Raw genomic sequence first — 22,016 nt, 5'->3', positions numbered from 1 at the left:
TGTAGGTACATAATGCCTGTTAATTTTTTATTCACTTCCCCTACCTTCTGCCCATCTCTTGTACTGTATATATGTGCACGCATGTACATGTATCTGCACGTGCAGGTGTGTGTTGGGTCCGTTTGTAGCATGTCACGGCCGCATTCTCCATGGTGACGCGGCTCCCGTGCGCATCACAACACCCACCTCTCTTGTCCCATTTCCGCTCCCTCCCTCAGCCTCCTTCCAGCCCTTGATCTCCTTTCCTTAGGCTAAATGTCTATTGGTCTATTTCCTGTCGGCTCTCTTATACTCTACTGGCTACTTGTATTTGGGCTTCTCAAGTAAAGGAAATCATGCACTATTTAAGCTTATGTGTCCAACTTACTTCACTGAATATTATGATCTCATTGATGCATCTATTTTCCTACAAATGACTCAAGCTTATGCTTGTTTATGGCAGAGTAGTTCTCTGTTGTATGTAAACACCACATTTTCTCTATCCATTCATCTGTTCGTGAAAAAATAGTCCACTCCCAGGATTGTGCCATTGTGAATTGTGCTGCTATAAACTTAGCTATGTACATATCATGGTCATATGAAGTCTTTAATTCTTTCAGGAAGATACCTGGATGGGGAATAGTTGGGGTGAATGGAATTTCTAGGTGTAGTCTTTTGAGGGATCTCCATGGCGATTTCCATAGTGGTTGTACTAGTTTACACTTCAACAATGAAGAAGGGTGCTTTTTTCCCTACAGCCTCGCCATCATTTGTTATTATTTGATTTGTTAAAGGTTGTCATTCTCTCTGGAGTGAGATGGAGTCTTGGTGCTTTATTGATTTGCACTTCTCAAATGCCCAGTGATGTTGCACATTTTTTCATGTATTTATTGGCCATTTGTACTTCTTGTTCTGAGAAGTATCTACTCATTTCTGTTGCTTATTTTCATTTGGGTCTTTTAATTTGGGGGATCTAATTTTTTATTTTAGTTCTTCATATATGATAGATAGTATTTCTCTGAGAAATAGCTGGAAAGTTTTTTTCCCACCTGTAAGATTCTCTCTTTACTCTGTTGGTTGTTTTCTTTGCTGTGAAGAACTTTTTTTTTTTTTTTAAGAACGGAAGGGGTTTATTTGCTTATAGTTCATAGAAGTTTCAGTCCATAATCAGCTGACTCCAAGGCAAGGATGACAAACTGGCATCATAGATCAGAAACAACATAGCACACACAAGGCAGCAAAGGTAACAAGAGAGTTAACAGCATCTCTCTGCCCCTTTTATCTCATTTAGACCACTTAAAGCAGACAGCACTCACACCCTTAATCCTAGTGCCCTTGAGCCTAGCATTGCATCATGACTCAATTCCAGTTTTGCACACTCTAGATCCAACCTACAATCACATCAGGCCTTGAGGGGACATCTAGACCCAAACCATAGCATTCTGCCCCTGGACCTCCAAAGACTCCTGCACATTTCTTTATGCAAAAGGCATGTAGTCCATCACTAAGAGCTGCCAAAATCCCGACAGTTTCAGTACTGCTAAAAAGTCCAAGTCCAAAGTCTCCACTGAGATTTAAGGCAAACTCTAAGCTGCAGGCCCCTGTACACACCAAAAGGCCAAACAGCTCCAACCTTCAATGGCACAAGACAGGCATTACCATTCCAACAGGTGCAAATAGGAGAATACAAAGGAATGGAACCAAAGTAAGTCCAAAATCCTGTGGGGAAAACATTAAATCCCACAGTTCCATTTCTAGCATTTTCAGCAGTATGTGGCAAGTTGTGAACTCCAAAGGGTTTTGGTGGCTCCACCCCTATGGGACTTTGGGTGGTTGTAGCACCCATGGCTTCTCTCTTGGACTGGCTCTGCTCCCTCCTTGCAGCTTTCCTCAGACAAGCTACACTCCTGGCTTCTCCAAAGTTCTGGTGTCTCCAATGCACCTTCATCTTCACACTCACAGCTTCACACACTGCCCTCTGATGGGCACCCTGCCTGGCTTCCCAGGCCTTCTCTGAAATCTGGGTGGAAGCCTTCCTGACCCCACATGTCTTGCATTAGGCATGTGCCTGAAACCCTCGCCACATGGATGATTTCAAGGTCTGCTGCCAGCTGGAGCAGAGGAAGCCAGTCTTTCCTCTCTTTTGGCTGTAGGGGTCCAATGCCTATAAACCAAATCCTGAGGAAAAACTTCTTTAGGCTGCCACCATTTTGGAACATTGTGCTCTGGGGCTTTCTTCTCAAAGCAAAATCTTTCACGTTTACAACTCTGAGGCTGCAAAGAGTGGGGTCCTCCTGCTTCCCATGATGCCCTCAAACCATCTTTTCTATTCTGTTTCTTCTCAGTCATCAAGATTTGCTCTGCTTTATCTTTACAGTCCACAGCTTCACTGGAGCTTCCTTTCTGGCCCAACTCAAAACATTTTAAATCATTCTGCTGGGCTCTTTGCTCTTGATTCTCCACATAGATTTGGCTAAAAGCCCCCCAACGTAGCCATGCCACTGCCTCAATATCTGAATGCCTTGAAATTTCTTCTGATTAATTAGTCCACCACCCCATTCTCAGGCTCAGGCAAAGTCTCTGGACACAAGCAAAGTGCCGACAAACTTTCTGCCAACCCATAACACACATCATCTGGAGTCCAACAGCCATTGCAGTCCTTCTTCATAGTAGAAACCTCCTGAGCCTAGTCTTTACCAGCCTTCTGGTCTTCTGAGCTCTGACCAGAGTCTCCCATACAAAACAGTCTAAGGCCTTCCAGTGCTGCTTCTGAAGCCATCACCTCCAGATCTTTCCTAACTCTTCACCTTCCCACAAGCCAGTTCCAAAACCTCTTGAGCCACATGACTGGGTAAAGTCACAGCAATGACCTCACTTCTCTGGTACCAAATTTCTGTGTTGGCTACCTTTCTCTCTCACTGCTGAGATAAAATGTCTGACGACCAAAGTTAGAAGGGAAGGGGTTTATTTGCTTACAGTTTGTAGAGGTTTCAGTCCATAATCAGCTGACTCCAAAGCAGGGGTGACAAACTGGCATCACAGATCAGACCCAACAGAGCACACACAAGGCAGCAAAGGTAACAAGGGGCCGTGAAGAACTTTCTCAAGTTGGTATGATCATGTTTGTCAATAATTGGTATTATTTCTTGTGAAACTCACCTTATGTTCAGAAAGTCCTGGCCTAAACTTATAGCTTCAAGAGTGTTACCTAGCTTGCTTCAAATAGATTAAGGGTTTCTATTTTAATATTTAGATATATGATCCATTTTGATTCTAGCTTACAGAGAGATATGGGTTCAATCTTCAGCATGTAGACAGCCAGTTTTTGCAGCTCCATTGGTTAGAGTCTATCTTTCCTGCAGTGACAGTTTTTGATCTGCTTTGTCAAAATCAGGTAGCTGGATCTACTAAAGCATATGGTTGCACAGAGAGTGAAACCGAGTGTACAGACTTTAATAGGATTCTGAGATATCTGCGAAGATTTTACACATGTGGGAAATTCCCAGCCTTGGAGACCTTTCATGAAATAAAAGCCACTGGAATAGAACCCTTGCTTGCAACACATCATCATCTTACCCAGGTGTCTTGTCAACATGCAAACTCTTCAAAAGGACACTCCCTCATCATCTACAATATAATGAATGAATTAGTGGGAAGGATGTTTTCTCCAATGGACCTGGGTGATGGTAAGTTTTCTCAGTCGGCTAAGAATGTTTGCTCATACCTCGCAGATCTGGACGTGGCTTACCAAGAAGATAGCATTTTAAACGTGGGTAACTAATGGAAAGTCGTCGGACCTGATTTGTTTGTAATTTCTGTTATTCCAAATTCTTCAGTTTGCTTGGTCTCATGGAACAAACTGATATCACATTAAAGTGATATAAGAATCTGATACCTCTGGGGTTCTTTCCCCATTCCGAAGCACTGATAAATCTACGAGCTTTGGATTTGGCAAGTTGACAAGAAATGATTCCTCAGACTGAGAAAGATATAAAGAATACAGGGACCTAAGGATGAAATCCTGAGCTCATGGCAAGGAACAAACACACATTGCAGCTTCCGATGGCATCTGCCCACTGCTGCTGAAACCGACCTGTGAGAGCCAAGAAGCCACAGACCGCTCCCGGCTGGCCAGCCAATGTCCCAACTGCACAGCTGTCCTCTTTCTAAGCGCTGGCGGGGCCCAGGAAGCCTAGAAAATGTTGCAGTGTTTCACAAAGTGTATTCAAATTCCTAGACGTGAACTGCTGAGTGAATGTATGGACAGTGCAAGAGTGTGCAACAGTCCTGCCCAAGACACTGAGGCTGTGAAGCCTGTGGGTGCCTTCAGCTTCCCTGTTCATGAGTCTCCCAGAGAGCAATGTCAGGCTTTGCAATGGACCCAGACAAAAGGAAGCCCTGGGCAACCTGACTGCAGTGGCCACTGCCAGTGATCCGACAGCAGCAGTGACAGCGACAGTGACACGAGGGAAGGCAAATGGAATATTTAGCCATGATACAAAGAACACAAGGCGGGGGCAGCTTTGCTGGATCTGGTGCTATGGATGCCGTGGACTCAACGCTGACTTGACACTGAGCTCCGGTTCACTGCTTACTAAATCATGCATCAGGGCACGGATCCAGAGCTCCCCTAAGCAGCAGCACTGCCCTTTCCCTCTTCTGACACATGGGCACATCATGAGGGCCCTGGCCTGGTTGGCAGATAAACCCTGCACACCCACAGTGTGTTCACACTGCCGTCACCACATGCTGTTGCTCCTCCTAGCTTTTACTGGGCTGGATGCTGCTGCTGCTACTTTGATCTTAAAGATTTTCTTGATATTCACCACAATTGCTATTGGATGGCTGGATCCCAACTCGAGGAATATATAGATGGGAATATTTACACATTTTTAATTGGTTAAACAGGATGATGCAAGCTTTAGGCAGCACAGCTGGTAAAATGAAGACTCTGAATAAATGTAATTAATAAACATGTATATTTCCATTTTTTTAATGTTTAATTCTGATACAGCCTTTACCATTGCCTTCCATCTACAACTCCTGAGAATGCCTAGGGATGGGAGTTGGCTCAGTGGTAGAGCACTTGTCTAGCATGTGAGTTTCTGGGTCCAATCCCCTGTGCTGTAAACAAGCAAACAAACAGTTTCTATCTCTATTGTTTTGCCTAAGAAGGTGTAGTGGCACCTTCTTTCTTGGTACTAAGAGTCTAAGTGAGGACTAGTGGAACAGAAAGATGTGAACTGTGTTGAGGTAATTAACTGCGTGGTGCCACTTAGGTTGGTCAAGCCCCTCTCCTGTAGCATTTCTCTTAAATGGAACGGGAAGTGACCTAGAAAGCTGAGGTGTGCAGGAGCATCCTTATGTCCCTGAGGGCTCCGCTATGCCTGCTTTGCACACGCCTGCTTCTCAGCCTCACCGAGGCACCATGAGTCCCAGCAAGAAGGTGAGTAGCTTCATCCTCATCCTGGAGGGCTCACGCTTACAGCGTGCTGTGTGTATTGGAGTCTGCTAACCTGTAGCCCTCTGCGTTCCCATCCATTCTAAGGCAGGATGCAGTCACATCCTCAAAGCCTAGGTGTGTGGCTCCTGTTTTCACCTACTGTGAGTTCAGGGGGCATCTACTGCAAGACCAAGGGAAAAAGTATGGATGTAATAAAAACTACAAAGCAAATATGGAAAAGGACAAAAGGCAAATTAGTCTTTCATTTACAACTTCCAAGGAAAAGCTGGCTTGCTGAAAGCCTCTATTACCTTGCCCCTTCTCTCTCTGGCTCATCAGCACCAGCAGGTGCCCGGCTCCCTCACTGGTCTTACTGCGGCACCCAGAACATTCCTGAGCTGTGTAACATCCCTCTCCCCATGCAGGCCTCAACTGAGTCATCGTCACACTGCTCTCAGCCAGAGTGAACAGGAAAATACCCCCGGACTGAAGCCACATGAATGTGTGGTGGACTCCACGGTGTGTGATAAGCAGATCAGTAGTTCTGATTTTCTGCAAGATAAACCAAACCTACACTCTGGGCTGCCTGGAAGTTTTCTGGGAAAAATGAAGGCCTACAGAATGAATCTCCATTGTCTCCTATTTGTAAGGTTTATTTCACCAGTCTTTACCCTCCACTGTCAGTAAAAATATTTTCTGTTCCAGAGCAAATGACCTCTCCAGTTTTGCTTTGGATCCTCACTATGCCTTCTGTTTATCTCCTTCCTCCAATCCCAGACCCCAGCTCCACTGTTTCACGTCCACTGGTTCCCAGCCCTTTGTTCATAAACCTGTGCACATGAGTCTGTTTCTTTCTTTTTACAGTGCTAAAGCTGAAGAAAAGACAGATGGAGCGTATGTGTGTAATCATAGTCGCACTGCCCATGAACCCGTCAAGGACAGCTGCTCAGACCCAGGACTGTGTACTGTGCTCAAGATGGTGAGGACTGGGCTAGGGACCGAAACTCTGCTACATACTTTCTGAATTAAATGCTCCCGCTTGGACAACAGGAGCAGCACTGAAAAGCCTGGGATAGAGCCCTTAAATGCAAGTATCCTGCAGGCGAGGCGAGGTTAACACAGTAGAAGATAGCCGGGCCCGAAGTCTGTGCTGCAACCTTTCCGCTGGGATCCACTCTTGCAGACAGGGGTTCCTTTCTTTCCTTGTTTTGGCTCTGAGGGAGGGCAATAGAGCAGGAGCCAATCAGTGACGAAGGGGCGGGCTGTATGAACTGTCCAATCAGGTGGGCCAAGGTAGGCGGGTTCTTCCGGTGTCAAGGCGCCTAAGCGCGGTGCCTGAGCACTGGTCCATGAACGGAGTGCTCCCCACCGCCTGCTGTGACCTCTACTGGCTGCGGCCCGCATAGGAGTGACCCCGGGAGACCCAGAAGCCACGCAATGGTAACGCTGTGGCAGGGAGCCCTGAAGTTGGGTGGAATCGGGGTGAGGTCTGGTTAGAATGGTCAGAACCAGCTGTGTGGCTAGAGCCTCGGCGCTGAGCTCCAGACTCAGGTCCTCCTGGACTGGCAGTGAGTCATCCTCTGTCCCTCTCGGCCCTTGCTGGGGCAGGGCTAGCTCCGGGTCCCCAGGACCTTGTCCCCCCCGGGACACCGCCGGCGGCGCACAGTGCCATCTTGGGAACCCCCTGCTGCCCTCGCATCTCCACCAGTCTGGGGAGGGGAAGAGGTTGGGGAGACCCCGACGCAGAGGCGGGTGGAACCTGGGTGCAGCTGCGGTGGGCTAGGTCCTGTCTCATTCCTGCCAGCAGCAGATCTGCGGGATCGGGAGGTTTACAGATGTCTGTGATGCAGGGTCTCATAGCCACAACTCCTCTCCTCAGACTTCTGCTCTTTTATATTGATGGCGAGCTCCTAAATTTCCAATATGTCCTCACATTTCCAAACTCACTGTAGGTATTGACAAAAGTCCTGAGAATTCAAGGAAGTGTGGTGAGCTGCCTCAGTGGTGAACACCTGCCCAACACCCAGTGCACTCCTGGGTTCCATAAAGAGCATGCAAAAGAAATTTGTAATCTTACTTAATTGTTTCGGCGACACCCCTACCCGCGAGTAGACTATTTAAGGGAGACTGCCATAGAGCTTAGGGCTCTGGGGAAAATGGAAGGGATGTAAAAGTATTAGCAAGGCCAGGGGAAAGCGTACCTGCTGAGGACGATTTCCAGGAGGGGCTGCCTGTTAAACCCATGCTGAGAAAGAAATGCCTTGAGCTGGGAGTTTTGCGTGGACATACATATATGTGATATGTGTATGGGTAGAGAGGGACGGGGTGTCATCTCTGAACTAATGCCTACGGATCTTGGCCTGTCTATAGGCACTGTTTAAATACGGAAATGCTCTCTGAGGCAGACTTTCAAAGCAGTCCTAGAGTACAGCAGAAGCCCCAAGTAGAAGCTGTGCAGGGATCTCGATCTCTAGGCAGAAAGGGTTTTCTGCTTAGGGTGGATGAGAGGAGGTGGAAGAGAATGGCAGGAGGAAGGGTGCCAGTAGCGGCGCCTACACCGTAGATCTCTGCAAGTCAGGTTGTTCTTAGGGAAAGCATGAAGGGAGAATGTGTGCTTGCTTGGTCTGTTGCCAAGGAAGTATTTTCTGGCATATTCGCCACATACTCAAAAGGTAAGTGTGTTAGGTAATATGCTAACTAGGTAGGATTTGGGAATCATTTTGCAATATACAGACGTTTGGACATACTGTGTACTTTTTTGCCACTACACATTCACAGGACAGGCAGTTTGCAGCCGCCTTGTGTAGGGAGTACATGTACATAATACAGCTCGATTCTTCTTTAATTCCCTTCCCTCCCACATGTCTCCATTCCTTCCCTAAATCCCCTTTCTCTCTTTTTATTCATGTTGATATTATTAATCTTATTTCATGTTTATGGCAAAATGTGTACATACGTTGAAGTTATTAGGTCCTTTTACATGGTATATCTTTGTTCTATTTATTTTCTCTTCCCCTCTCCTCTCACCCTCAGTATCCAGGACCGCTTTCCATCTGCAAGAGATCGATCCTCTTGTCTCCTTCTATCCATCCTTTGTTGTGCTTTTTATTGTACTTTGCCTGACTCAAGTGAGAGTTAGTATGTGGTATTTAAGCTTGTGTGTGTGATTTATTTCACTCACTGCTTAATTTTTCAGGTGCACCCATTTCCCACAAGTATCTCAAATTTTTCTTTCTTTGTAACTAAATAGTATTCCATAATGTATGTGTACTACGTTTTCCATATGCAGCCATCTGTTGATGGATATGCAGGCTGCTTCCGGGATTTAGCTGTTCTGAGTTGTGGTGCTACCAAGGTTGGTTTCCATGTATTGCTGAGGCACAGTGTCTTTAGATCTTTGGGAAAGATACCTAGGAGGAGGATAGCTGGGTCATATGGAATTTCTAATTTCAGTTCTTTGAGAAATGTCCATAGTGATTTGCATAATGTTTGCACTAGTTGTACATACACATCAACTATGTAGCAGAATTTCTTCTCTCACAGCCTCACTGGCATTTGTTATTATTTGATTTCTTAATAATTGCCATTCTTTGTGGAATCTTAGCGTTGTTCTCATTTGCATTTCTCTAATGGCCAGAGATGTTGAACACTTTTTCCTGTATTTATTGGCCATTTGTGTTTCTTGCTCTATGAACTACTGTCTGTTCATTTTACTTCCCCATTTCTTGATTGAATCTTTTATGTTAGGTGGTCTAACTTTTTTTCATTCTTAATATATTCTAGATATCAGTCCTCTGTCTGAGGAGTAACTGGTAAGAATATTTTCCCACTCTGTAGGTTGTCTGTTCACTCTACTGGTTGATTCCCTTGCTGTACAGAAGCTTTTCAATTTGATATAATCCCATTTGTTGAGTCTTGCTGTTATTTCTTGTGCAATTGCAGTTTTGTTTAGAATATTCTTTCCTGCTCCTATGGCTTCAAATATTTTACCTATTGTAACTTCCACTAGGTTCAACGTTGCTCTTTAATGTTTAGATCTTTCATCCATGTTGATTTTAGTTTCTTTCATGGTGAGAAATATAGGTCAAGTTTCAATTTTCTGCAAACAGATAACCCTGTTTCCCCAGCACCATCGTTTGATTGGCTGTCATTCTTTCCAATGCTTTTGGCCTCTCTGTCAAGGATGAAATAGCTGAATGTGTCTGGGGATGTTTCTTAGTCCTCTCTTCTGTTCCATTGACTCATGTGCCCCTTGTTGCTTTAGTACAATTCCAGTTTCATTACTGTTTTGTAGTATAGCTTGAATTCAGGCATGGTGATGCCCCCTGCTTTGCTCCTATTGTCCAAGAATGCTCTTGATAGTCTACATCCCTTCTGGTTACATATGAATTTGAGACTTGTTTTCTTCAGGTTATGAGGTATGCTGTTGGTATTTTGAGTGGGACTGCATTAAATCTGTGTAACAGTTCTAGGAGTATGGCTGTTTGGACAATGTTGATTCTGCCAACCCGGGAAGGGGGTTAGCATTCCATCTTGTGATGTTCCCACCAATCTCTTTTTTCAGAGTTTTCTGTTTTCTTTTTTGTTTTTTTAATTCATTAAGTTTCTTATACATTTTAGGTATACAATACGATGAGATTCATCATTGGGAATTTGTACCTTCACATGACATATTTTGGTTCTTATTTTTTTCCCCGTTCCCTGCCCACCCTTCTACCCCTGCACCCCTTCCTATTTACAAAGACTTTGTTTCTGTTTTTTCCTTTCCTCATATTTTTTCCTTTCCCTTCTTTCCTTTCCTCTCCCCCCCTTCCCCCTCCCCTTCCCCTTTGCCCCTTTTCTTCCTACTTCACGTTATCTATTATACCTTTTGGTCCTCATGTACACTTTCAGTTTCTCACACCAGAGAAACTATTTGGTATTTACACATGTGTGTCCTATTTAGTTCACTTAAGAGTATGGCCTCAATATGCATCCATTTAGCTATAACTGTCTCTAGTTTCTCATTCTTTATGGCTGAGTAATACTCCATTAGTATTGTAGTTTTCTTTGTAAAAGCCTTACACTTCATTGGTTTGGTAAATTCCTAGGTATTTAATTTTTCTTGATGCTACCATGAATATTGTTCCCATATTTTCCTTCCCATTGAGTCCGTTACTGGTGTACAAAAATGCTATTGATTGTGGTGTGTTGGCGTTGTATCCTTCTGCATTTCTCAAGTTGGTTATTAATTTGAAGTGGTTTTCGGTGAGATCCTTTGGGTTTTCCCTGTAGACTATTGTGGCATCTGCAAGTACTGATAATCTGAGCATTTTCTCCTGTATGTGGCCCTTTTGTTTCTATCTCTTGCCTGATTCCTCTCGCTAATGTTTTGAATACTATGTTGAATAAAAGTGGTCATCGAGGGCATCCTTGTCTGCTTACATATGTTTGAGAGTGAGTGGTTTTAGTCTTTCCCTATTTAATGTGATATTGGTCATTGGTTTGTCATAAATAGCGCTTTGTTTTTTTGGATAAATAGCTTTTTACCAAATTCAGGATTCAGAATTTATCCAATGCTTATACCTAGTTTCTTCGGGGTTCTTATCATAATGTGTGTTGGATTGTGTTCAAAGATTTTGTGTCTTTTTATCTGATCAGGTAGTTTTGACCTTGGTTCTCTCTATGTGGTGTCTTACAAATGCTGATTTGCACATAATAAACCATCCTTGAATCTCTGGGATGGAACTTACTTGGTCAGGATGGATGATCTTTTTGATTCTGTGCTGCCTTGTATTCACACATATCTTCTTGAGCATTTTTGCATCTATATCCCATAAGGAGATTGGCCAGTAGTAGATGGGTCTTTAACTGGTTTTGAATCAGAGTGATGCCGGCTTCTGTACATGAATTTGCAAACACTGCACACCTTTAAGTTTCTTGGAAGAGCTTGAGTATGGGTGTTCCTTAAATGCTTCCTGTCATTCAGCAGTGAATCTGTCAGGTCCTGGGCTTTTTTTTTTTTTTTTTTAAATTTGGTAGATTGTTACTGTCTTAATTCCATTGCTTGTTATTGGGTTGTTCAGCATATTTGTGATTTCTTGGGTTAGCTTTTGAAATTCGTATGAGTCTAGAAACCTGTCCAAGTCTTTGAACTTTTCCAATTTCCTGGAATAAAATTTTCCACAGCAGTTACTATCGTCTAGATTTTGTTGTTGTCTGTTGTGATTTTGCCTTTTTCACTTCTACTTACAAAGATGTGAGCATTTTCCCTTTTTGTCTTGGTAAGTTTCCCTAAGGGCTTGAGGTTTAAAGAGCTGCCAGACTTAAGTTGGAATGGATAATTATTGGGATGTAGTAATAATGCAGTGCTTAAGCACTTTGTGTGGGCTACCCCTAAAACCCTGTTTGAAACTTGTGTTTGAAAACTCCAGGTGGGCCTTCCCCCTCTTGTGGGGCAGCCTGTTCTTGGAGAGATTAGAGACCAGCCCTGAAGTTTGTTTATCTATGTACCTAACCTTGACACCTGGGAAAATTGCTTTATCACACCCTTGCCACATCCTGTGTGATTGCAACTTAAGCTACTCTTGCCACATTCTGTGTAATCGCTACCCCAGAGCCTGTGAGCAAGGTATAAAAAGGAGAAACTTTCTTATCTCTGGGTCAGCCTAGAAGGACTCCTTTCCTGAGGCTGTCCTTGCCTGGCAATGAACTTTTAAATTTTACCCAACTCTCCTTTCTCTGAAAGATGATTTCGATTTGCCCGGAAGGCTTATCTGTTTTATTTATTTGATTGAATCTTCAATTCATTGTTTGTATTGTTTTTCCATCTCAATATCATTGATTTTCATTCTGATCTTCATACTTTTTCTTGTTAAATTCAGTTTGGTCCTGCATTACTATTGTTTTTGGAGTATTTAAAAATATCTCAAAGGGTTATGTATTTGAGCTTGCTCTGTTTTTCCTAATGTGAGTGAGCATTGATTGTAGAAAACCTCCCTCTTAGTTCTGTTTTCCTAGTGTCCCAGAAGCTCTGGTGAATTGTACAGGCATTGTCCTGAACTTCCAGAAATGTTTAAATTTCTTCCTTGATTTCTTCTCTGCCTCGTTGTTTGTTTAGTAGTGTGTTTTTAATTTTCAAAGTGCTTCTACACCTTCTGTGATTTCTTCTGTGTTTGATTTATATGTTCATTGTGCAGTGGTCTGAAGATACGCGTGGGCTGATCCTGATTTTTTATATTTACTTAATCAGGCTTGTGGCTTACAAGGAGCTCTGTTTTGGAGAAAGTACCGTGTGCTACAGAAAAAATGTATACTCTGTTGTAGTGGGGTGGAATGTTCTGTCCGTGCCTTGAAGTCCGTATGTTCAGGGTTGTGGTTCGGCTCTGATATTCTCTTCTTGATATATTTTTAGTTGATCCACCAATTTGTGAAAGTGGGGTGTTGAGATTCCCCACCATGATTCTGTTAGTATTTATTCCATCTTTTTGTTCAGCAGTGTTTCTTTTATGAAGATGGATGTTCTAGTATTTGATGCCTAAATACTTATAAGCACTGTCTCTTCTTGTTGGATTCTTCCCCTAACTAGTATGTAGTATCTTCTTTGTCTGTTGTGATCAGTTTTAACTTGAAGTTTATCATGTCTGAAATTAAAACTGTTACCACTACTTTTTGGAGATCTTGGTAGATGATAATACTGTTTTCCACTTTTTGATTTTTAGTCTATGAATATCTCTTTGGTTTAGATGAAATTCTCCCATGCAACAGACTGTTAAATTCAGTTTTTGATCCAGTTTGATAGTCTGTGTCTTTTAATTGGAGGGTTAAGGTGATTAACATAGATATTTCTGTTATGTGTTGATTATTTACTCTCATTTTGCTCATTTTTGTTGATGACTCCTCTTTATTTTCCTGTCTTTTTTTGATATTGTTTATCTATTGGATTGGCTTGTTTTCATTTCTTTGGGAGTTTTAGTTGTACTGGTCTTATCATTTCTGGGTAGGATATTCTTACTTTCTCAAGTGCTGGTTCCATAGTCATGAATGTCTTGCATTGGTCTTTTTCATGAAATGTCCTTATTTCTCCATGTAGTTTGGAGGAAGACATTGGTGGGCATGTTAAACTGGTTGCAAGCTATTTGCTCTATGAGCTTGAAATACTTCCCTCCAAGCTCTTCAGGCCTATAAGTTTTCTGTTGAGAAGTCTGCTGTAATTCTAATGAGTTTATCTTTATATGTGATTTATTGTTTTTCTTTGACTGCTTGGAAAAATCTTTAGGTAGGCAATTTAGAAAGGACATATCTTGCTGAGCATTTTTTTCATCATAGTTTGCTGTTCTGGAAACCTCGCTTAATTGTATTTCTAACTCTTTCCATATATTTGGGAAATTTTCTGGCATAATTTCTGTAAACATATTAATAATACAATCTGTGTTATGTTCTAGCTTTTCTCTCGCTGCAGTAAGCTTTGGTTGGTCTTTTTAGTGTCACCTAGTAACTGTTGGATTGTATTTTCTTGTTTTCTTGGGGTTTTTTTTGGTGGCTTCCCTGGTTACTTCTTCATGATTTACCATTTTGTCTTTTAATGCTGCCTTGTGTTGAATGTGATTCAGAGGTCACAGGTTGGAAAAATCCTGAGAAACTTAGTTAAAGTTAGACTGACAAGACTTGTGTTTATTCCGTTTGCCTTATGTCTTATGAGGCAAAACAAACTTAGGTCTGGCCTTGTTGTGGGATAAAAAATTAGGTGAGCATCATTATCCAAGTGTCGTGGGAAGTGTACCTGTGACTGAATTCAAGACATTGGCTCTAAGCTACATCCATTTTTCATGTTTTAGTATTAGTTAGTTTTGATAGTGCGTCCCTGTGATGTATAAGCTGGAAGTTACACGTCCTGCTGCTGCCTCAATTTATGAGTGATGTGAATACAGGTGTGGAAGACCAAGCCCAGCCATAGTGAGAGGTTTGCAATCATTTCTGTTTACATGATCATAATGCACAGTCAAAATAAAAATCAATTATTTGCATTCTTGTCCTGAAAATTGTAATTTATGTCCTTAAAGAATGTGCAGTAACCAGTGTGAAATTAATCTGTGGATTCCCCAACCTTTATGTAAGTTTCTATAAATTTCAGACTGGTAGTTCATAATAATTTTTATTGAAATGATAATTCTCCCCAGAGTCTGGAACAAAGAAACTTAAACTATTATACTTTCCTGAACAGTGTCAGTATATATCCTTTTGAATAAAGACGGTTATTTTTGGAATCGGATTGTGTATTAGATGTGAGCTCCGAATTTGACAGAATGGTCTTAACTCTGAGTGGTGTGAGCATTGAAGCTTGGCCTCGCCTGTTACTGTTGGAGCATTTCCTAGTGTTCAGCAAAAAACACACATTTGAATTTTGAAGAGAAACTTGGAAAAGGCCTAGGTCAGCCTTCAGTGAATGGGTGAGTGAGTTGTTGCATCTTTTCAGAATTAATCCTGTAGAAAGAAAGAAACTTTACCCCGGGAGGATGGATAAGAAACGTGTGAAAGTTCCCAGTCTAAGTTTCCTGGTTTTGCATATTTTCATCACCTGCGAGGAGGGAGACCCTGGGTGCGTGGGGCACAGAGAGAGTGATGGGTAAGCTCAGGAACATGTTTAACATTCTGAGTGTGGGTTTTCTTGTGAATTTCTTCCCCATTGTTTCTTTTGAGGCTTGTTGTTCATAGGGAAGAGGAGAGAAGTTGCTTGAAGGATTTAGAAATCTTGTTTCATGATTTATACTTAAGGATTTGATATTCTTAGAAACTAGAGGACTACACCCGAAGAAGCCAAACAAATTTAGACATAAATTATTTGTTACATTAACATACGCGTGCATAAACCTCCATAGAATCATGATTGTCATGAACAGACCAAGATACTATTATCCTAGGCATCTTTCAGGCCAATACATTGAGCAGTAAGTCTACCCACCACATGATTGTAGGTGAGCACTTTACTGTGGGGAAATTAATGTTGAAAGAGAAGAAAGTTTCCATCTGTGAGGCGGGAATAACACGTTATGAAAAATTCAGTCTATTAAGGTCTTAGCTATTCCTCCCTCCCTACAGAGAAAGGATTAAGGGCAGGACTACATTGGCCCTTTTGCTAAGACTAGTAGTCCTCAGAGTTCTGGATTTCTTTGTGACCTTGGAAAAAGTAAGTTTCCTGTCTGAGGCACTGGAAGTCTTTTCTGTTCTTTCATCTTGACTCCTTTCCATAATACTATCATCATATTATACCAGCTTCTTCATTTGCTAAATATTTATATGCCCTCTTGGCATGCTTTTAGTTAGTTTACTGAAAATGTCTAGATAAGGCTGAAGAAAGTCTGTGCCTGGAAGCTCTGTGCCTCATTTCATTTTCTGCCCGCTGACAACCTTCGGCCTCTCCTTCAATTGAGTCATGTTCTGCCCTTGCCTGGACCCAGCCCCTTCTTTGGGTTTGGTGATTCTCTCCAAGTGACATTGACTCTAGTGTAGTGGCACAGTTGTGATCTTATTTTCAGAGACAACAGAGAAAGAAGATCCCATGAGTCCTGTAAGGAGACACAGGCAGCTCTGCAAAGCTAGAAGCAAATCCTGCTTCGAAGCAATGACCCAAGAGGCTGAATGAAGTCAGTGTCCTTGGAGAAATCCTGGGCCAGGAGGGTTTTGTCTAGAGTCTGCCATTTGGGCTCAAGCGGTTACTGGATTGCTTTTCTTCTCTCTCTTGGCTCAGTGGGCAGAAAATGGAGCAGCCTTGCCTCAGGGAAGAAGAGTTTCTGTTGTGTGAACTGTCCGGTCAGGCATGCTCAGCAGAAAATAGAATCCTCTGTGAGGCACTCAAGTGAGAAGCAGCCCGTGTGTCGCTGAGAGACTCCCAACCCGGCTTAGCCTCTCTTGCTCGATGAACTCTACCAGCTGGCTGCGTGGGAAAGTTCTGAAGATGGTGATGATGCAGGGCCACATGGTCCCACAGGAGCGAGGCCTGTGGTGCATGGACAACTTGTGCTGAGAAGTGGAGAGAACCCGCTGTGGCAGGATCTGGGCCTCCCTTGATGAGGTGATGAATGCTTGTTCCTGTGCGTCATCTCCCATTGGCACACATTTGGTCCTGTTACCCTCGGGTGGGACTGGGAATCTGCCAGGGCCTGCGCGTCCTGTCCTGGGCCAGTGAGGGGGCCTTGCCAGCTCAGCGCCTGCAGCCCCGCTCCTCACCGTGCTGTCCAGCGAGTGGGGGTGAGGGGAGCCTCACGACGCGTGTGTGAGGGCTCTGCGTGGGTGAGCCTGCTGGTGGGTGCCCTGTTTCTTTCTCCCAGCAGCAAACCAGCTGTTACAGCTCCTATCCCACATGTCTCTGACATGTCACATGAGTTTGAAAGTCGGCTGGTGTAGGCCCTCTCCTCAGTGCACTCACTCGTTCAGTTCTGTATCTGAAGGTGCTGTTAGGAGGAGGGGACTTATTGGACATGGATGATTTTCTTAGTTGAAAATGGAACAGAGAATTTACCTCTAGAAGCAAAAAACTTGTCTAAGTCAATTATTTTGCATTAGCCATACATATGGGTAAAGAGCCATAGAGTCGTGATGCAGGTGCGCAAACCACCTGTGGTTCCTTCCAGTGCGTCTCTCTGATTTCATCTAGCTACACCCAAGGTGCTCACAGGATGGATGTTCTGGAAGGTCTTTGGACCTTAACATTTTCTTCATACAAACTCTTGTTTGGTTTAAATGCTTTCGATTTTGAGTAAGTTAGTAATTGAGGTTAGTACATCATTACTGCTGTGCTGAATAGATAATGTGTGGTTTCTGTGCCTCGGCTTATTGCCCATAGGATTGTGAGGAAAGTCATGTTTCAGCCACTTCATGCCCTTATTCCACAGCCTCTGAGTTTGGGATATTTCATGGTGGTTTTTAAAAATTTTTTGATGTGATTAAACCTGTTATTGTTGATTATTTCCTTCAAGTGATAATGAATGAGAGTTTTTGATAAAATAAATGCTGGTGTGGGCTGGGGAATTAGCTCAGTGGTTCCGCCCCCTGCCTCGCAAGCGCCAGGTCCTGAGTTCAAACCCCTGTACCAAAAAAAAAAAAAAAAAAAATGCTGGTGTGCAAATGAAGAAAACTCAAAATAAAAATTTTCATATGAATTTTTCATCTAATATTTTATAGAGACATGGTTTATTGTTTTGTCAACATGTGGAATAACTGGATTTTATTTACATTTGTCCATCAAATATATTTTATTATGTTTTTGTAGTTTTATCCTGCACTTATTGTATCTCATGTTGAACCTCTTTCAGATATGGGCTTTTAACATTCGTAAAAGTGTGGCGCTCTGAGGGCTACATATGATGTACATTTTATAATTTCCAATTTACTTTTGTAGTTGTTGTTTTGTTTTTTTTTTGTTTTTTGTTTTTGGTACCGGGGATCAAACTCGGGACCTTGTGCTTGCGAGGCAGGCGGCAGAACCACTGAGCTAAAACCCCAGCCCCCGTCCAATACACTTGTTTATACCTGATACATAGTTGCTTGGCATATTATTGTATTTTAAACTAGAGATGTACTCCGTGGTACAGTGTCTTAGTAACTCCATTAGGTTTTTGTTTAATTTTTCCAGCATATACCATGATGTTATATGCAAGTCAAGACAATTTTATATGTTCCATCTTAATCTCTACTTATTACTTTTTAGTCTTCTCTTTTGTCTGTATCCGCTGACAGGATCTTATGACTTTTCTTCTCTAGATTTTATTGTAACAGATTACATTAATTATTCAATAATGCCTTTGATACTTTTAATAATTCTCTATTGTCTTTACTCTATATAAATAATGAGCAATGAAATTTCATATTTGTTGAGTGATTTCCATTTTTATTTAAGTATTGATTCTCTAAATTTCTTATATTGTGACCTTTCTTCTTTTCTAATATGTATATTCATTGTTTTTCATTTCTTTTGATGCACCCATTTCTGGGTTCCTGAAATGACCATATGTTGAGTATTCATTTTAATATTTAATCAAGCCCTGCATATGGAACATATCTTTTTAAAACTCATGATTTAATCTCCAATTCTTAGAAATATTTAAAATATTAATGCTGTTGGTGTCAACTTTCATTTCAAGAGATGTGAGAGCCTGCTTTGCACAATTTCCATTTGAACACATTGTTTTCTGGTTTTTTTCTTCTTTTTTTTCTTAACTTTTATTGGTATATGTTTACAGTACATAATGGTTATATTCATTATAGAGAGTTGGTACATATCCCCAACATATTTCAATTATTTTCCCCCTTGTAGCTCTGAACATGGTTTATTTGGCAAACATTTCTTGTGATTTAGAGAAGACTTTGTACTATGTAGTTATTAAAGCACTATGCAATATCCAGTCAATCCCCGTGAAGCATAATGTTGTTAATTTTAACTGCTCTGTTACACATTTTTCCTCTTTCTTCAGCTGTCAATTAGTGATGGAGCTGTTTTGATGTCTTCAGACATAGTTGTGAATCAATGATATTTCTCTTCACATTCATGTTTTGCCTCATGTAGTTTGATGCTCTATTTAGTAGAATATGTATCAAGGACTGTTCCTTTTGGAGAACTGCCTTTTATATCATTATCTGATCACGCTATTCATTATTGGTTTTGAGGTACAATTGAATAATGTCAAATTAAAATAGTTTCTGCAGATTTTGATGAATCATTGATAGACTCGTGTGTCTTTTTGCATAACTTTCTATGTAATCTATCCTTCTCGGTGTCAATGTAACAACCACTCCTGTCCAGGTGGGCACAGCATTGCACCCATAACCCAGACGTGTAGTCATTGATCAGCTCTGATGTCTGTTCTCTCTTTCTCTGATAGTCTACTCTGTCCTCCTAATCGGCAATACAGAGTTTGACCACTGCTTGCTGGGGGTCTGCAGCTCTCCTGTGCTCCTGTGCTGCTTTGCTTATTGCTGCCTAGTGTGTGAAGGATGTCTCATCTTTGCATATATGAATGCAGACAGTTATAAATTAATGTGTACTTTCTTCATGATAATTTAGAGTTTAAATATTTTGCAATAAATTTTATTTTCAAAATTGTTAATGAGATTTAATGCTAATAACAATGTAAATATCCTGAGAATATTCAGAAAGTTTCTTCGCTGGGCCTTGGGCAGTGGATGGGAGCATCCAGGTGATTGATACCCTAGCTGATTCAAACCTCTCTTGCTCCTTGGATGACCACACTCTCTCTCTCAGTTTGGTGACTTTTCCTAAGTTTACCACATGTGACTTTCTCTGAACCATGTACTTTTTGTTTCCTCCCTTGGAATTTTCAATAAGTGAGTATTATAGAAATTGCATAGGGAACTATTTTCAGAGGGTTTTTTTTTCTCTTGCTGTTGTTCACATGTGCTAATGTGTGAAACCAGAGCCAAGTGCTTTCTCATTCATTCCATTGGTCATGTGATTAACAGTATTTCAAATTTACTTGTAAAGAATCACATCTATCTCCAGGAAAATTAGCACAATGTATTCTCTGGTTGGAAAGAAGTTACTGGTCTGTATGTTTTGGTAATCAGTAAAGTAAAGTAAGTGAGTGCAGAGTGTAAATTGATTCTCCATTCTTGCAAAAGTCTACATCCTTATTGTGTTCTTCCAGATCTCCATTTTCTTTGGTCATTTACTGAAAAAATGTTTGTTTCACTGGGGATTTAGTTCAGTGGTTCCGCTGCCTGCTTCTCAAGCACAAAGTCCTGAGTTTGATCCCTGGTACCAAAAAACAACAAAACAAAACAAAAAGTTTGTTTCCTGTTATTTATTTAGTGTTTGCTCTTGAGTTTCATATGTTGTAATTTTTTTTTAGATTTATGATCATTGATCTTACTTCCTATACACAGTCTTTATTGAGAGGAGCAGAGCTGCCCCCACTGCAAAGGATGTGAATGTTCTGGGCCACCATACCACCAGCCCAAGTGCAGAGGAGCAGAACTGCCTCCAGCACAGAGGAGGTGCACCTTCTGGGCCACTGTACCACTGCCCCCAGTGCCAAGGAGGTGAGCTGTGTGGACACCAGCAGCACCCCACTCCCCCTGCTTTTGAAATAAGACATGTGAACAAGGCTCAAAACCGTACTTGCAGGTCACCTAAAGCAACCCCAAAAGGAAATGAGATGGAACAACCTGATAATCCCTGGTCTCCCTGATCTGACACCTTAAGAGGATCTGGAAAAATGAAATCAGAAATAATTTCTCAGATGTCAACAGAGATTGTGCCCATAGTGCAAGACATGATCAATAAATCTAGAGAGGACACAGATAAAAAAATAGAAGAGCTGAGGAGTATGATGGAATCCCATCATAGGAAACAAATGAAATCCATAAAACAGATGCAAACAGATTTCCCGGAGATTAAAAACTCCATTGAAAATTTACACAGCAGAATGAGCCAATGTGAGGACAGAATTTCAGATATAGAAGATAAGATTGCAATTAGTGACAACAAAATGAAAAACTTCTTTAAAATAGTAAGGGACAACAAGAAATCAATCCAGCAGCTGCTAGATAGTGCAACAAAGAATAGCATAAGACTGATTGGAGTCAATGAAGAAACCGGAGAGAGTGCAGACAACATAAAAAAGCTGTTCACAGAAGTGATGGCAGAAAACTTCCAAAGCAGGGGAAAAGAACTTGACATACAGATAAGTGAGGCATGTAGGACTCCAACTAGCACTGATCAAACAGATGTACACATAGGCCTATAATAGTTAAGATTCCAGAAAGCCAACAGAAAAACAAAATTCTACAAGCAGTTAGAGAAAAGAAACAAATCATATACAAAGGAAAGCCCATCAGAATCATAGCACACTTCTCAATGCAAACCCTCAAGGCAAGAAGAGCTTGGAGTGACGTATTCCAAGCGCTAAAGGAAAACAGCCTGCAACCCAAATTGATGTACCCTGCAAAGCGATCTTTTAAAATGGATGGAGAAATAAGATACTTTCGTGAGAGAGAGCACCTTAGGAACTTCATGAATACCAAACCAACACTCCAAAAAATTTTAGACAATATCCTAGGAAAAGACAATGAGGATCACAACCCTAGGAAGCCCAGCAGAATGCATCCATCCAGCACGACAAGAAATTAAATGCAAAGGGGGAGAATCCAACAAAAAGAAAATGTCATGACAATGATAAGTCAATATGTATAAGTTATAACCATCGATGTTAATGGTCTCAAGTCAACAATCAAAAGAAATAGACTGGCAGAATGGGTCAAGAAGCAAGATCCAAGAATATGCTGTAGAAAAGAACACACTTAATTCAAAAAGAAATCATAGACTGAAATTTAATGGATGGAAAACAATACTCCGTGTGACAGGAACCCCCCAAAATGTAGGAGTAGGTCTTCTCTTTACAGATCAACTAGATTTCAAACCACTGATTAAGAGAGGCAAAGCAGGATACTACAGCCTTAAGGGAACAATCCAAGAAGAAGAGATGACAATCATTAACATATATGCACCAAACACTATTGCACCCAACTATATAAAACAAATATTAATGGACATGAAAAATCAAATAAGCACTAATACAATAGTAGTAGGGGACCTCAATAT

General features: G+C 41.6%; 1 long non-coding RNA gene and 1 pseudogene across 1 annotated transcript; both read left to right on the top strand.

Annotated features, from left to right (window-relative positions):
* The first annotated feature begins 81 nt into the window (after positions 1–81).
* On the top strand, positions 82–4,469 carry LOC147828720 (small ribosomal subunit protein mS39-like; annotated as a pseudogene).
* A 2,246-nt stretch (positions 4,470–6,715) lies between these two features.
* On the top strand, positions 6,716–21,228 carry LOC147828719 (uncharacterized). The gene is made up of 2 exons (XR_015450160.1): positions 6,716–6,862; positions 20,300–21,228. It is a non-coding gene; the product is annotated as an uncharacterized LOC147828719 (long non-coding RNA).
* Positions 21,229–22,016: the final 788 nt, after the last annotated feature.

This window comes from Heterocephalus glaber, unplaced genomic scaffold (genome assembly GCF_053883595.1).
Source record: "Heterocephalus glaber isolate CG9 unplaced genomic scaffold, H.glaber_assembly_v1.0 deba00000937, whole genome shotgun sequence".
Classification (NCBI taxonomy): domain Eukaryota; kingdom Metazoa; phylum Chordata; class Mammalia; order Rodentia; family Bathyergidae; genus Heterocephalus; species Heterocephalus glaber.
This window is presented reverse-complemented; position numbering and strand designations above follow the sequence as displayed.